Source organism: Pogona vitticeps, chromosome 3 (assembly GCF_051106095.1).
Source record: "Pogona vitticeps strain Pit_001003342236 chromosome 3, PviZW2.1, whole genome shotgun sequence".
NCBI lineage: Eukaryota > Metazoa > Chordata > Lepidosauria > Squamata > Agamidae > Pogona > Pogona vitticeps.
Window position 1 is genome coordinate 204,391,607 of NC_135785.1, and position 16,958 is coordinate 204,408,564.

Below are 16,958 nucleotides of genomic sequence, written 5' to 3' on the forward strand. Positions count from 1 at the left end.
AGTTGCCTTCTTTCTCCTCCTCATCCTCCTAGAAGCCGTGAGGTCAAGGCTTAAAGCCTTCTCCCAGTTGACCATCGTCCGGGCCATCACCAGAGAGACCCTCTGCAGCTCTGGGAACATAAAAGACTGCTGCTGTGATCTGAAGACAGTTCTGTCTGCATCCAGTTTCCTGACTTAAAACACTGGTCCTGGTGGTTTAGAGACTTCAGCCTCACTTGTTCACTTTAAAATGTGAAATGTAAAAAGTTTCTGTACTGTTGGTTTCTGTATGTTTACATGTCTTGAAAATACACTTTCTGAAGAATTTTGCACAATCCAATGACTGTTAGTGACTGTTTCTGTTCAGTTTCAGTGAAGGCAGTTGTTCCTGCCTCATGTTTGCTGATTTTTCAATGTTTTTCTATGATGTTTAAAAAGTTAAAATTTTTTGATTGAAATTTTTGAAATCATCTGTACAGTATTTATGCCTTTAAAGAGCACTTAATAAACCCTTTGTAAACCAAATTTGACTTTGTTCTGACTTTTATTGCCCATAGGAACGCATTAATTAGATTTCAATGCATTCCTATGAGAAAACGTGTTTTGTAAGACAAATTTTTCGTAAGACGACATTAACCGTGGAACAAATTAAATTCATCTTGTGAGGCACCACTGTATTGGGCTAGATGGACAGATTGCCTTACAGCAGCGGTCCCCAACTGTTTTTGTACCGCGAACCGGTTGGTGGGTGCGGGCTCCGTGTGCAGGGGGGCAGGGACACCCCTGTGCTGATGGGTGGGCATTTCACGCTCACAGATGGGTGTGTCGCACTTGCAGGGTGGGCTTGTCGTGCTTGTAGAGGGGCATGTTGTGCTCATGGGCATGCCCGCAAGTGTGACACACCCACCAATGAGTTCAACACACCCACCCGTGAGCGCAGCACACCCACCCCGTGAGCATGACATAACAACATGCCCACCAGCAAACACGACGCATCCATTGTGCATGTGTGCGGGGGGGGTGGAGATCCATGTCCACAGCCCAGTTCAAGGAAGCCCACAGACTGGCACTGGGCCGCAGACCAGGGGTTGGGGATCCCTGCCTTACAGGACCCAAGGCAACTTCTACTGCAGACCTTTAAAAGTTACCTTTTGGGACAGCAACTTCCAGAATGCTCCGGCTAGCCTGGCTCTGCTATCTGTGGGGTCCTCAGAATAGTAGCTTCCAGAAGAAATGTTCTCAAGTGCCTAATTTAGACCTACTGGCATAAAGTCACCTGAAAGCCAAGTTCTGGTATGTTATTGAATTGTGGAACAGCTGGTTAACTTAATATGAAAATCTGCCTTAAGACTTCCTATTCTAGACTTTGTCACATACTTATTTTGTTCTTTTACCAAGTCAGAAAACTCTGTATCATGTCTTGTGACATCCTTCCTATTTCTTCTTTCTATATATGAGCCTTTCAAATCCTCCGTGCTTTTGTGGCCAGCACTCTAATTACAAGGTGATTGTAAATAACATCCACTTTGATTCAGTCCTCAGTATCTGTCTAAATAGCATCAAATTTAATTCAAGCCAATTTGTAACTAGTCCACTTTGATTTGTGTCTGAATATTTGAAAGTGTTTTTATGTGGTGATACAGGTTAGAACGGTGAAAAAGCATGAACATGGAGTAAATAAAGGAACCTGAAATGATGGAGTTTCCTTCCTTCCTTCCTTGGAACTGTGCAATTTACTTAAATGTACTTAAAGAAAACATTTGTTGAAGGGTGGATACCCCTAGTTAATATATCTGCTACCTCAAAGGGCAAAGCACTTGGCTGTTGCCTTGAATGTCATGTTTGCAAGCCGCAGTAGTACACAACAATCTAGAACAGGCCATAAATGCACTGGGGCCAGATAAAATCACCAAACAAACAAACAAACAAATAGAACAACCCCCACCAGAATGCACTGGGGATGAAAAAAATCACCCAAAAACATAACAAGACAACAAGCCCCATCGGAACCTGCTGGGGCAAAAAAAAAAAAAAAAATCAACCAAAAAAACCAAATGTAAAAACTACTGTATAAGCATTACTTTAAAATGACATGCAATCCCTCAATAGCCTTTTAAAACTAATATTATGAATTTTTTTGTTTAAGCTATGGCCTGTGATATCAGATCATTGTATAATTTTACAAAATTTGAACTTTCAGCTGGAATTACTGGCATCTGATACCTTTCTATATTAAACCTGGAGTTCTTAAAACACCCGTTTGCTTGGTTACAATATTGCCTAGGGAACTAATTTTCTCCATAGATGCCATGAACCTTAGCAAGTGCAGCCTTGTGTAATAAGATGAATCAGATTTAAATTCACCATATGTTGAAATCAATTTTCCTGCATTCAGTGTGAAATGGACCAAATATGTGATTTGCTTAAGATCTGTCAAAAAACTGAAATGGAAAAACTGGTGTCCCATGTTTTTAATAGGAATTTCCATGAATGGATTTTAAATCCAAGCCAAGACTATATGCTTTGGAAAAAAAACAGATTGAATCCATAGTTACTCTTTACCTCAACTTCTACTGCAATTCAAAATATTGCTCAATCCAATTTCTTTCTGCTCTGGTTTTTACAGATAAGTCAGATTGTAATTCTGAATATATAGAGTGCTAAAATAATTAAGGGGAGTGTAGAAAAAGCAGCCCCGAAAACAAACATATTTTAAAAATAAAGTTTGAGTAGCAGTTTACTAAACATTACTGCAAAATCATTGGCTCTCCAGCCATGTCTGGTAGAAACGTTATGATATAATAACATTCCTGTCAGTTGAATGTGCTTACAAAAGATAGCAGTAAGAAAAGGAGAGAACTGAAAGCATGTTGAAATAATTGTTTTGTAATATATAGAATGTTAACATGACCAATAGATGGCATTAGCAGACCTAATGACTTCCTATACCTCAATCCTAGCACTTTGCTCCTTCTGTGAGTTACTCTCCTTAGAGCTATAGTTAGTGCAACCCACTAGACTTTGACTCTATTAGACAAAACAACAACGCTTACCTGATTCTGGATTACAAAAGTCATATTTTACAGGAATTGTAAAAGCAATGGAAATTCCTATTATAAAAATGTCTGCTGGTGCATCAGCACCCTGTACTTACAGCTCCAGCAGAAACCAGATGTTCACATCTGAGAGAAGTATAAATACAGGGAGGCAGGAGGCACACATATTGCAAGGCAACACAACATAATATAATGTGCCACACACACCAGATAACAACAACATTGACATGTAGCAACATCAAAGAGCAGATGAGGACAACATGGATTTTCCTCCATAGATTCAAATTGGTTTGGCTAGGTGAGCATTTAAAATTATTTTGTGCATGTTCTTAATATGCTTAAAGGCTAAAAAAAGTAATCTTCTTTAATATATTTTTATTCTTAAGAACTTTGGTATTTTAGAATTGTATTTTCTGCTTTTTCAATGTACCTTTTAAGGCTATAATTCTTGCACTTTTAGATTGTAAAACATTACTGTACTTTGGTATTTTATTGTATTTTTTAAAGCGTCTATATTTTGGATCAAAATCTGACTTAAGCATTTGCAACTTAGGTTTAGTTCTCATATCTTTTTAAGCATTTATATCTAAAGTTTTTATACAGCTGAAAGACTTGTGTAGTTTTAGAACTTTAAAGTTAAAGATAAACAGATTAAAAGACTGGACAGAGAAGATTTTAAAAAGGGGATATAAAAAAGATATTAGGGGGAGAAGGGTATTCATGGTTAAATATAATTCAATTAGAAAAGTGGACAAGAGAATGGTATATTAAAGAAGGGAAAGGTAGAAAAATGACAAAATTTGAAGAAATTATAGAAAAAAGATTGAAATCAGAGGAAAAAACAGAAAGAAAAGGAACTGTAAGTCAAATATATAAATTATTAAATCAAGTAGAACAGGGTACTGTAGGGTTAAAAATGCAATGGCAAAATGATTTGGATGAAGAAGTAATAGGAGAAGAATGGGATAAAATATGGGATCAGAGAATTATGAAGTACATGTCAGTAAGGATAAAATAAAACTGCTATAAAGTAATATGGAGGTGGTATTTAACGCCGGTCAAAATGAATATGATGGATAAAACTGTGTCATCATTATGTTGGAGTTGTAAAAAAGAGAAGGGGACGTATTTACATATGTGATGGCTATGTGAAAAAATAAAGAAAGAATGGAAAGTAATATTTAAGGAAATAACTGAAATAATGGGATTGAATATTCCAATGTCCCCAGTAACAGCCTTATTGAATTTGAGTAAAGATCAATTGGTGAATGAAAATAAGGATTTAATAATAATAATGATTACGGCTGCAAGGATAATTATGGCAAGGAATTGGAGAAATGAAAATCAATTTAACCTCGAGGAATGGTATAGAGAATTGTGGGACATGGCTATTAATGATAAACTGACATGTGATATGAAAATAAGCAGGGGCCAAATGAAAAATAATGACTTTAAAAAAATATGGAACGTATTTTTAGAACACGTATTTCGGAGAGGGAGGGGGTATACACCGAGTGAAGAAACATTGAAATTTTGGAATGAAAATGGATGGAAAGAAGTGTAATGCTAGTCCTGAGGGTTATGGGTGCACTGTTTTGTTTTGTAATTTATAGTCTCGTAATTTATAGGGTTTTTTGTAGTAGTAGGTATTTTGTTTTTTTCATATTTTTTTGTATTTTTTGTACTTTTTAATTAAAATAAAATTTAAAAAAAAGTATTTTTCTTCACGTAGAACGTAGAAGCAATTGAGATAAAGCTTGTAACCAATGTACCCTCTAATATTCAGCCGTGCTGGGTGGATCTCCACCTCTCTCGTGCGCGATTCCAACCCTGCATGCAAGTGTGACTCTGCCCCTGCAAAACGCAATCACTGCACAGAGGAGAAAGAGAGCTGCATAGAGGGAAGCTGAGTTGTATATGTGCGCGCACACAGTTTAGTGAGAACCTTGCTTGTACAGTAGCTGATGTTGGAATTATTACAACAATGAAAAAACTTATACCATGATAGCCAGATTTTATTGAGCATTTTAAATATAATACTTGTTAAATTCTTTAAAAATATTAGTATATTCACTGTTTTTAGCTTTTAAATGTTTTAATTGTTGTAAGCCACCTTGGTTCCTTTTAAGGAGAAAGGCGGGAGTAAAAACATTATAAATAAATAAATAAATAAACTTTGGTATGATTGGTAATGATACCACAAAGAAAAAAAGTGCAGCTACTTGAGTGGATCATGCTTGTCCACAGGTAACATGCAGCAAACACACTTTCTCTGGTTTATTGCAAATGGGTTGTTACAGCTCAAGAATGAGATTACGTATCAAGGACTTTTATTTAAAACCTTATAAGATCTTCTCTTAATACAAATGAAGGATCAATCAGAAGAATGTACATTATCATGCAACTGCTGAAGAGAAAAACTTATTGTGATATACAGCTTGCATTTTCCTTTATTTTGATCAGTGGTGCATGTTTAGAATGTTTATGTTGGAAGGCATTTTGAATTTTTGGAGAAAATAATCTTGAAATTAATAAATCGGACCCTTGGGGCTTGCTGCTTTAAAACTAACCTTTGCTATGAATTCTTGGCCAGTTTTCAAAATATTTAGTATCATGGTCCACAATGTTTAAGATGTTTGTTTTTTTAATTGTTGGTATGAATGGTTGTTGTTGTTTTTTCGGGCTCGTTGGCTGTGTTCCGAAGGTTGTTCTTCCTGACATTTCACCAGTCTCTGTGGCTGGCATCTTCAGAGGACTGGAGTAGGAACTCTGTCCATGTTCTGGATATTAATATGAATATTGGGACACTATTTGGTTATCATCTAGCCGTGAGTGTGCCCATTATTAACATATGTAAGTCCGGAGTTATGATTTTTTTAAAAAAAAAAGTTTTCAAAGCAAATGGTACCCAGGTTTTAAAATAATGGCTTGTGTATGTTTCAAATGTCATATAATGAATTCAAATGTTTGCATTAGTTTATACTGAATTTGAGTCAGTTAGTCAGTTAGTTTGTTTGTTTCAGTTATATATATATATACACACCTTGTGCTTATTCCTCTTGGTACTTAAACCAGTGTCTATATACAGGAGGTTTGATCAGAAGAGAAGCCATGCTATGCTGCATTGGTGTTGCCCTCTTGGTCTCTGCATGTAGCATCTCTTGTTGAATGTTGTTATTGTTGTTTATTACATTTCTACCCCACCTTTCCACTAAAAGATAGCACCCCAGATGGCTTACAAACATTTTAAAGAATAAAAGTAGCTCATAAATAGGTTGAAATAAGAATAGAATGGGTGTGGGGATGAACACAAGAAACAAAACAGTGTTGTCTTGCAACCTTTCCCTTCTGTATGGGGGTGGGTGGGTGGTGGTAGAGGAGGAGGAGGACTGGACAAAGAAGGAAATAGGAAAAGCTTCAACACAAAAGATTTCCACATTAGATGGTGCTAGTAAATAATTCATGCTATGGTACTGAGACTCGCCCCTCCCTCAAGAAAACCTACTCCACATGTAGACGGCCTCTTTTTTCCTTTCTCTCTGAAGTTTCAATACATAAAAATATGTTCTACAATGTAAATGCAAATGAGATTGTCTTCACAAGGCCTTTTTAGTATTGCCTTTTTTCTCTCCATGAGTAGTCCCCTCCCTTTCCTTTCCTTTTTGAAATGCTGCATCTGGATTGAAAGTGTATCTCTCTTGCGTTTGTGAATTGAATCCATATTTTTATGCGTACCATCACATTGGTTCCACTGACTCTGAGGAAATGCCAGTAGAGTCATGGAAACTTAGAGAGTGCATCAGAAACTTTCCATATAAGAAGTGCCTTCCATTGAAATAAATGTGTAGGTTTGAATGACTCTGTGATGCAAAACATTGTGAAAAAGTTTAGAGGCAGCTGCAGGTTGCTGCCTGTCCTCCCTCCGCCCCATTGGACTACTTAAAAAGCCCTTCAGAACCAAAGTTGCCTTTTAGGGCCAACACATTAAGAAGGAGAAGGAGAGGAAAGTAAGTCTGGATTTCACTGAGAGTGGAAATAAAGAACACATCATGCTTCCCTGGCATTCTCAATGAGGGGCCATATGGCTCGGGGGGGGGAGGCACATTTGAAAGGGGCCACAGATTGGAAACTATTCTTCATACACGACCTTGTAAGGTTCATTATGCAACAATGCTGATTTGGCCTATATATTCTTCATATTGTGTTTATGGCTGTGGCCATAAAAATGTTGAGAATGGCAATGGGGGACATGGATGGAGCCTCTTTGAACAACGTGAAGACTACAAACACCTGTGGGAGCCCATGGGCAATGGCAGCACCTGGTCAGCTGATCCTTCCAGACTGGAAGCATCATTGGATTGCTTCTGAAACAATTAAATAAGATGATTCAGGTGATAAACAACAACATAGCTTTGCAAGAATTAATTAGTCAATGTTGAAAGCAATGGGAGTTGGAATTGTATCTTCTTTATTTTTGTTTCATTTCTAGGCTGCCTTTCTCCCAGAGAAGAGAACACAGTGACTGAAACAAGTTCGCTAAAGCTACAATAAATTACAGTTTTAAAAACAATTAAACTTATAATAATAATGAAAAATATGATCTAAACATTTAAAAACTTTAAAATCACACTTAAAAAGAACAAATGATTAACTTACTAAAAGCCTGCTGAAAGAGGCAGATTGTTGCCTGTTGCCAAAATGACAAAAAAGGAGGAGGGGGGAATCTAACACCGTCTTTGGCTATATTTCACAACCAGCCAACTCTAGAGCAGTGGACCTGGCATGGCAAAAAAAAAAAAAAGAAGAAGAAAGAAAGAAAGAAAGAAAGAAAAAGAAAAAGAAAAAAGAAAGAAAAAGAAAAAAAGAAAGATTATGCTCTGCCATCTTACACCAGGCAATTTCCAAGCTGAAATAAATTTAGTGCCGCTGTTTGAATCACAGGGAGTAGGTAAATATGTAGGTCTCCTTTTCAGCCATTACTTTGTAGTTTTCATTTCAGCAACATTAAAAATATTCATAGTTCTGCATATTTACTCAGCAGAATGTCAAATCAAATTCATCAGAACGTATTCTACAGCAGGGTGGTCTAGGACCCCAGTGGATGTCTTACAAAAATAGGAAATGTTTGCAGAATGAAAAACATTAAAGACAGAATATGACAATTAAACCAAAAATGAGACAAGATAAACAGCAGTTGCTCCAGCCATATATGTATTGAGAAGGATTATCGGCAGATAGCTGTGAAGTGTTCCAGTCTAAGAATCAGAAACGTATAAAAAGGAATGTTGGTTTCTTTAATATGTCCCCTTTTACCCTGCATTTGCAGCGGCTGTCAGACAAACATGGTAATGCAATCTGTTCTCTCCATTTTGTTAATAGGCCATCCTGCCATTCTGGAGATGGTAGTTTGTAATGTAAAGAGGCTGTATTGTTTATTTAACAGTCAAGTGACAAATTATTTAATTAGCACATATGTCATTTGTCTCCACAGCTGTTTTCATTGCTCTAATTGCGAAGCACTCTTAATTTATTGCTGATATAGTCCTCCCTAATACTAACATGGCAATTATTTGCTTCCATTATATCCCTGCATCCTGTGGAAAAAAGTCATTCCTTTACACAGAGCAGATTGGCCTAAGTAAACTATCCATTTGCAGTAAGGAACACAAACACAGGCAGAGTCTTCTAAATTAAGTCTCTTGAATTAGGTCTGCTGTGTCTGGACCCCCTGAATCATGATGGTTCAGTTGATTCAGGGTTGACTAAGGTGCAACTTCCAGGGGTCCACTTGTGGCCCCCAGAGCCACCAAATAAGGTCTCCAGGATCCCAATTTGTCCATATGTTGTTTTTTTAATTTACTGAAAAAGTTTCATTCCACCCTCTAGGATAGTGGTTCTCAAACTGGGGTCTCCAGATGTTATTGAACTGCAATTTCCAGAAGCCTTCACCACTTGCTGTACTGGCCAGTATTTCTGGGGGCTCTAGTTCAAGAACATCTGGGGACTCAAATTTGAGAACAACTGCTATAGGGGACATAGGAACAATTTTGTCACATTTGCTGCAGCTATTTGGGCTGTCTGCATGTCAAAACCAGCTGCCAGTTCAAAGAGAGATATCAAACACCAGAAGATGCATAACGCTCTGAGCTACTTTATTTGAAATCTCCATATTGAAATTCTGCTCCATTAAGTATGCAATGCTGTACATATCTACCTCGGAGCAGGTCCCAGACAAAAGAATGAGGTTTAACGTCTGAGAAGATATTACAGAACTCTGCTGTAAATATTGCTAAGATCTGCACAGACCTCTACAATAAAGATGACTCTGATGGTTCTTGTTGTTGTCCAATCTGTCTGTTGGAGATGGAGTGGCCATAGGGAGCCCCCTCAGCCCAGTTAAAGCAAACGTCTACATGGAACATTTCAAAAAACAGGCCCTGGTTTTGGCACCCTTCACACCCACAGTCTGGTTCTGATATGTGGATGACATCTTCGCAATTTGGAACCACGGTGAAGAAAAACTGGAAGAATTTCTAAACCATCTCAACAACATCCACCCAAATATAAAATTCACCATGGAAAAAGAAATAGAGGGCCAACTCCCTTTCTTAGATGTCATGGTCATATGCAAAACTGACCTCCTATTGGGACACAAGGTCTAAAGAAAACCCACCCACATAGACTGGTACCTACACAAAAATTCCAACCACCACCCACAGCAAAAAAGAGGCATAATCAAAACACTGGTAGACCGTGCAAATCGGAACTGTGAAGCTCAATTTCTCAGCACCAAACTCAACCATCTGAATTGGGCCTTACAGGCAAATGGCTACTCCAAAAATGAAATCACAAGAGCCATCAAACCAAGAAAACAAAACCAAACTGAACAGGAAAAACAGCCACCCACAAACAAAGTATTTCTGTCATACATCAAAGGGGTCACAGACTGCATGGGGAAACTTTTGAAAAAAACAACAACCTACAGACAGTATTCAGACCCACCACAAAAATACAACAAATGTTACGATCAGCAAAGGACAAAAGGGACCCCCTCACCACTGCAGGAGTATACCAAATACCTTGCATATATACCTTGTGACCAGGTTTATATTGGAACCACAAAACGCAGCATCCACACCAGAATCAAAGAACATGAGAGACACTGCAGACTAAAACATCCGGAAAAATCAGCAGTAGCTGAACATGCCCTAAAACAAGCTGGACACAAAATTCTATTTCAAAATACTGAAGTACTGGACAACACCAGCAATCATTATGTTAGACTGCACAGGGAAGCCATTGAAGTCCACAAACACAAGTAGAGCTTCAACAAAATAGAAGAAGTTTAAAACTCAACAAAGCCTGGCTCCCAGCACTGAAAAATACAGCCTGCAAAAGGTCAACAAACTCTACAAGGACCAGTGATCACTGCACACAAAAGACCAGCTAAGGATACCCATCAATCACAGTGACAGATAATCTTTCCCTCTTATCACAACAATACACTCACAACAAAAAACACGCTGATCCCCACAATCACCCATGTCCTGAAAAGGACAAAGCCGATCCCACAGCTATAAATACTCAACTATCCAAGCAAACTGCACCAGAGCACAGAGTTCTGACTCCTGTCTTTTGAAGATGCCAGCCACAGAGACTGGCAAAACGTTAGGAAGAAGAACCTTCAGAACATGGCCAAAGAGCCCGAAAATCCCACAACAACCATCAGATCCTGGCTGTGAAAGCCTTTGAGAATACAAATGTACTTAAATTAGTAAATAAATTATTTAGTTTAACTATGATTCATTTGTTCAGTTCTGATTAAATGTAGCAAATTACTCTGTGTCACTTCCTTTTGTACACACAATTTCAAAGATAGGTACATAGATTTGTTTTATATAGTGCATATGTTTATCTGTTTTCAAGCTGTTTTATAGTGTTTTACATATGTGTGATATTCATACAGATAGCTATTTTGTTTCTGAACGTCTAGAGCTAAATCCAACGGATGCAAACCTGGCCAATCCATTGGACTTGGTGTATGTTCATTCAATGGATCTTTTACAATGGGAAGTAACAATTGGATTTGGACCCTAAGATTCATTACAATTCTTATGAAATGAATAAAGGCCATGATTAAGCCACTAGCAAAACCCAGCCTTAGCTATTTATTATTCCCCCGGACTTATTACAATTCGCATCCATTCCCGCTTGGATGTGAATGCAGCTCTAAGGGAAAGCAGAGGTCCAAAAAGAGGAACCGCATGCCCAGCTTTCAGGTGGCAATTGCTCATGGCCTCTCTTCAGCTGCACCTCCCTGCCAGACGCCAAATTTAAAACAGCAAATGTAGCTGTACGCTTCCACCCTCACCCCCGAAGCCCCTCCTTTTTCTTCAGTGTAGAATACAAGGCCCCTGCCAAAAACATATCCAGCACAATCAAACATCAGATGGTGACTCCTTTCCCACAGCTTGTGTGAGTGAAAACAGTGAAATTATACCCATGTTTTAGCAGCGAATCCCCTGGTGTTCGAACGAAGCCGGCCCAGCACAGGGCTCTTGTTCTGCTGCTTTTTGTTCCTGGACTTGCACTGTTTTTAGCACTGGACACCATTCAGCCACCATTCAGCATTGTATGTCACTTCACATATGGTTCATCCGTTGCAAATGGGTGCATGTACCCAGAAAATGCAGCTTTTCATTATGTATTCTCTATGTAACAGAAAAGATTAAGATGTAAGCCCGGTGAATACAGCAGGAATTAGTTGGACAGATGAATAAGGGAAAAATGAATCTGGAATGACGGTGGATTTAGTCTAATGATTGTGGGAGGGCGTTCAGAACTTGGTGGTAGGTTTCAGCCCTTTTAATCCCACACTCTGTGTGTATTTTGGCAGGAGAAGTGTTTCTTCAGAACTGCATCTAGAGGGATACAGTAGAAACTCTTTTAACCTGACGCAAGAGAAAGATAACTAGAGCAACTCTCAGGGCAGCACTTTCAGAGTTAACACATTTTTTTTTAAATTATGCTGCTTCTGTGCGAATAGTTGAATGCATCTAATATCAGATTTTTAACAGAACGAAACAAAAATCCAATTTTGTGATAGTACTTATTGTATTATAGAAACACTATTGTTTTGACAATTCAATATATTGTAATACAGGAAACATCAAGTAAAAAAAATAGCCTGCATGCTTACATGGGAGTAAATAACCCCTATTTTTGGAGAGTAAGCATTCGTAGAAGTTGTCCTCTCAGAGGATTTGCATTTTAACAGGCAAGAAAATATCCCCAAAGGATCTAAATATCACTGCACATTTAGCAAACAAACAGGGCTCAGAAATATTCCTTGGGTACACATAAAAAGTATAAATTATTAATTTAAAGTAAAGAGAATGAAAGCTAAGAAATCACAGGATTTGGATCGATCATGTAATCAAGTAACTTTATTATTGTGCATAAAATAAGGAAAACAGGCATGCAGGGGAGAATGAAATGGTCTATTCAATAAGAAAAAAGAGGGAGTTAAGCTTATTTACTTTCTACAACACTTTTCACAGGGAGTTATTTTCCCCAACCCATCCAATTTTGATTGCAAAATGAACATTTGCATCACAATAGAGATATTTCAAGAGTATTTCAAAAGGCTGCAACTTCAGAGGCTACATGGTTAGATGTGTTCAGTTTCTAGGTTCATCATCTCCTTAAAGTGTAAGGAAAGGAAGATTTATTTATTTTATTTATATGCTAACCTTTCTTCCCATACGGAATTTACTTTTTCCAAACCCTAGAGATAAGTCAGCCAACTACAGCTGCAAACATGCAAACAAAACAAACAAACAAACAAACAAACAAACAAACAGAAAGCATTTGCCTTTTTTCGAACCAGGGTGTTCACATTCCCTATCTATATGGTTTACTCTTAAGCTGTTGACACTGTTCTATCATTGTCATTTTTAAAAAACAAGAGAGGTAAGTCTTTAAAACGTAGGCGACTTAAGTTCTTAAGTGCAGTAGTAAAAAGTGCAAATGTCAGAATGAATACACTCATTCAGAATTTCTCAGAAAGGGAAGCTGCACCAGGACTCATAGATAGAAGGCATCCTACATATGAGGTTAACCGCCCCAGTCTGGGGAGTGAGTTCTGGTTCAAAAGGAAATGTTTCAAAGGTCTGGTTTGCAGAAGCTGCTTCACCATTTTTTACCATTCCCCCCCCCCTCTTGCAGGGGACCCCAATTACTACAAGAAAAAAAGTCTAAACAGATGTAACAATATATGTAGCAATATATACATGAATGTTGGTTTTGCTTTTACTCCTCACAACTCAGATTTTAAGCTTGTTGGACTAGGGGCCTACATTTTGCATACACAGTGTCACTCTGTTAACTTGCCAATTGTCTTGTACATGGACGGTGCTCTATAAATTACATACTGTATTGTTTTGTTTTGTTTTTTAATTATAGGCAATATAGGCTTGATGTTCGTGTAACATCTAGCATTTTAAGTGAAGAGAATACAGGGACTTAGCTGCTTCTATTAGGGTGAAAATGGTGGTGGCAGTAATAATGATGGTGATAATTACTTTTTAAAATTATATGAGGAAATACTGTTTTAAGAAGATCCTCTACCATCACAAAGTTTTACTGATTTAATGGTACAATCGTACACCTACTTCCCGAAGACCGATTGTCATTTAACTGATCTGAACTTATTTGATTGCCAGAGGCTGATTTACTTAAAGTTCAAATATGAGATTTCCTCAGATTGTTCCATAAAGGTACACCCATATACTCCATTCAAATCTAGAAGAATAAATTTATTGCTACAGATCAAGTATCTGCTTCACAGAGGGTGATACAAATCTTTTCATTAAAATTGCTAATCTGTGGTTAATTTCCCCTAATTCTCTTACTGCTTTCCCATCAGGAGTTATGATTTATTTGGAAATTCTAAGCTGAATCTAGCTAATAAGCCTCTTTGCTTTCAGTGGATTTAATTGTATGCATGGATCTAAACAAACACAACAACATGAGGATGAGCAAAGACAAAACAAAAATGGTATCAGCGCAAGGTATGGATCATAATATGCCTGCAGCAGCCCAAGAGTCATGCCCCATCCTTTGTCAATGTGTGTATTCAGGGTAACGATCCTTGTTTGGGCTTCTAAAGTATCTTTCTATTCTAAATACAGGACTGGACCATGGAAAATCAAAAAACAAACTAGCATTTGTAGGGGGAATAACTTTTTTCTGAAGAAAAGAGGACAGGGCCTTTAGCCTATTATCTTGAACTTACTTCTGGGTCTGTACCTCTTCCAAGGTAACAAGCAAAGATGGATCACCCACATAACAAATTGCACAGACAGATCACCCACATCACCTTAAATCTTGTAGGGGCAAAGACCCTAAAGACACCTTCTCAGCACTCTTTTAAAAAAATCTGTGTTTCCTCTTGTCAAGTTAGTGAACGATGTAAGAGGGAAAATGCACCCCACTCTCTGAATTTGCAACACTAAAAGCTAATCCTGAAAGCTTTATATTCTGAATCGTTTCCATGATATCTTGCTGATTGTTTCAAATCAGAATACTATTGCAGATCAGATTTGCTGCACAGATTGTGACTGAACGCAATAATGATGAAACGTTGTGTGATGAAACTTGTGAACATTTCATTTGTTTATTTTATTTTTAATTTATTTTATTTATATCCCGCCTATCTGGTCGCTTAAGACCACTCTAGGCGGCTAACAGCATAAAATTAATCAGAATTATATGTGAAAAGGTATTTACAGTTTAAAATCCTCATACATTTAGTGATCTTCAAATTATTTGTAATGAAGGAGTATATCAACCCAGCTTCATATATCACCTCTACATGCTCGCACACATCAATTTATTAATGTAGAGGTAAGAAAATGTATTCTTTTGTGCAAGAGCTCCGATAATGGCCATGCTGGCTGTGGGATTCTGGGAGCCAAAGTAAAAAAGTAACCATTTCCTGTCCGTAATTTATTTCAGCAAATTAGTTACATACATACATACATACATACATACATACATACATACATACATACATACATACATACATACATACATACATACATACATACATACATACATACATACATACATACATACATACATACATACATACATACATACATACATACATACATACGGCGGGTAGGTGGGGCTCGTCAGCCATGGAAGGCAGCCCATCTAGGAGAAGGAAAACTCTGATTTCAAACCTCCACTGCCTTGTGGCTATATCCATTCATGGAAAAGGCTTCAGGAGTTAACCTCGAGGCAAAATCCGGAGCTGGAGTCCCGAAGGCAGCTCGTGTCGTTCTGCCAACTCCTGCGACATTGCTGGAACCAGTTGTATTGGCTCTTGCCTTTCCATTGGACCATTTCAGCAATGTGGAGAGGGGGGATTTGCTGCTTGGGTAACAGCCTGTCCTCCATATTACCTTACCCGGGCTTCATGCTCTGGAGAGGACACTCCTCGATTCAGAGCATGTTACCATAGTCTCTCGAGACTGAAGGATGCCTATGATGATGACATACATACATACATACATACATACATACATACATACATACATACATACATACATACATACATACATACATACATACATACATACATACATACATACATACTTTATTGTTACGGCATCGAGCCATACAAAATTGAATACAAAACTTCAAAGACTGGTATGCACTACAATGAGCCATACAAGACATACAAAAAGTAAAATATCTAAAACAGCAAATATAGCAATGTAAGACCAAGGTCTAAGGGTTTAGCTGTTTATTCTGGCTGCTATAGCATGCCGCCCAAAATTTTGCTACCAGTTCTGTAGTAGTCCGATTTTGGTCGATTAACAATTGATTACAGTAGTCCAAATCCAATTGACCTGCCATATCTTTTAAGAGAGGTGTAATATATTTTCCTCAAATCTTATTATGCCTGTTACATCTGAGCATCATATGCTCGATAGATTCTATCTCATCAGAGCCACAAGGCCAGAATCTCTGTTCCTTTGGGCTTTTCTTAAATCTTCCTTCCAACACCGCAGAAGGGAAAGTCTCACATCGAGCCAGAGTAAAGGCTTTCCTGAACTTATACATGTCAAGCTGTGATAGATAGGCCATAGGGAGCGGACAATATTTATGCATGTCTATTGCTCTAAAATTGGGGCATCTACTGAGATCTAACTGTCTCTCCATATCCATTATTCTCTGTTTAAGGGCTGATTTTTGCTTCGTCCCATTCCATGCTTAATATTGCTTGAGGAGAGAAGCCCATTACTTGCAATTTATTTAGGATCGCTTTTAACCACCTCGATTGAAAATTGTCCTCTAGGAGTAAATGAGTTAATCCCTGTAACTGAAAGTTTATTTTAAACCAGTACTGAAGGAAGGCTAATACAATTTTGGCTATCATTGTTAGTGAAGCAAATTAGTTATATTAACATTATCAATTGACTAGACCAGCATCCTATACACCCTTACTTGAGAAGAAATATTGTTGCTTGTCAAGTTTTTTAAAATTATTTTTGTTACTTTTGGGGAATATGAAAATAAGGTTACTTTTATACTTGTGTTGATAATGGTAATCACATACTTTAGAGTCTAACAACTCTCAATTTAAGTAATCATGTGTATAATTTACCAAGTTCTGTCAGATACCTCAGATGCACTTCCATTCAGTGTAATACTGTACTAAGCAAAGTACTAAGCAAGATGGATCAAAGGCTTGACATCGAGTAAGGCAGATTACTATTATCTATTTATATCTACTGTTGTATAGATATGCAATTTTGTTGCCAGAAAACCAAAGTATTTTTTTCGAAAGAATGTCTCACAGTCATTAGATAAACTGCAATATTTCTATTTCTGCCGACCTCTTGGAGGGTC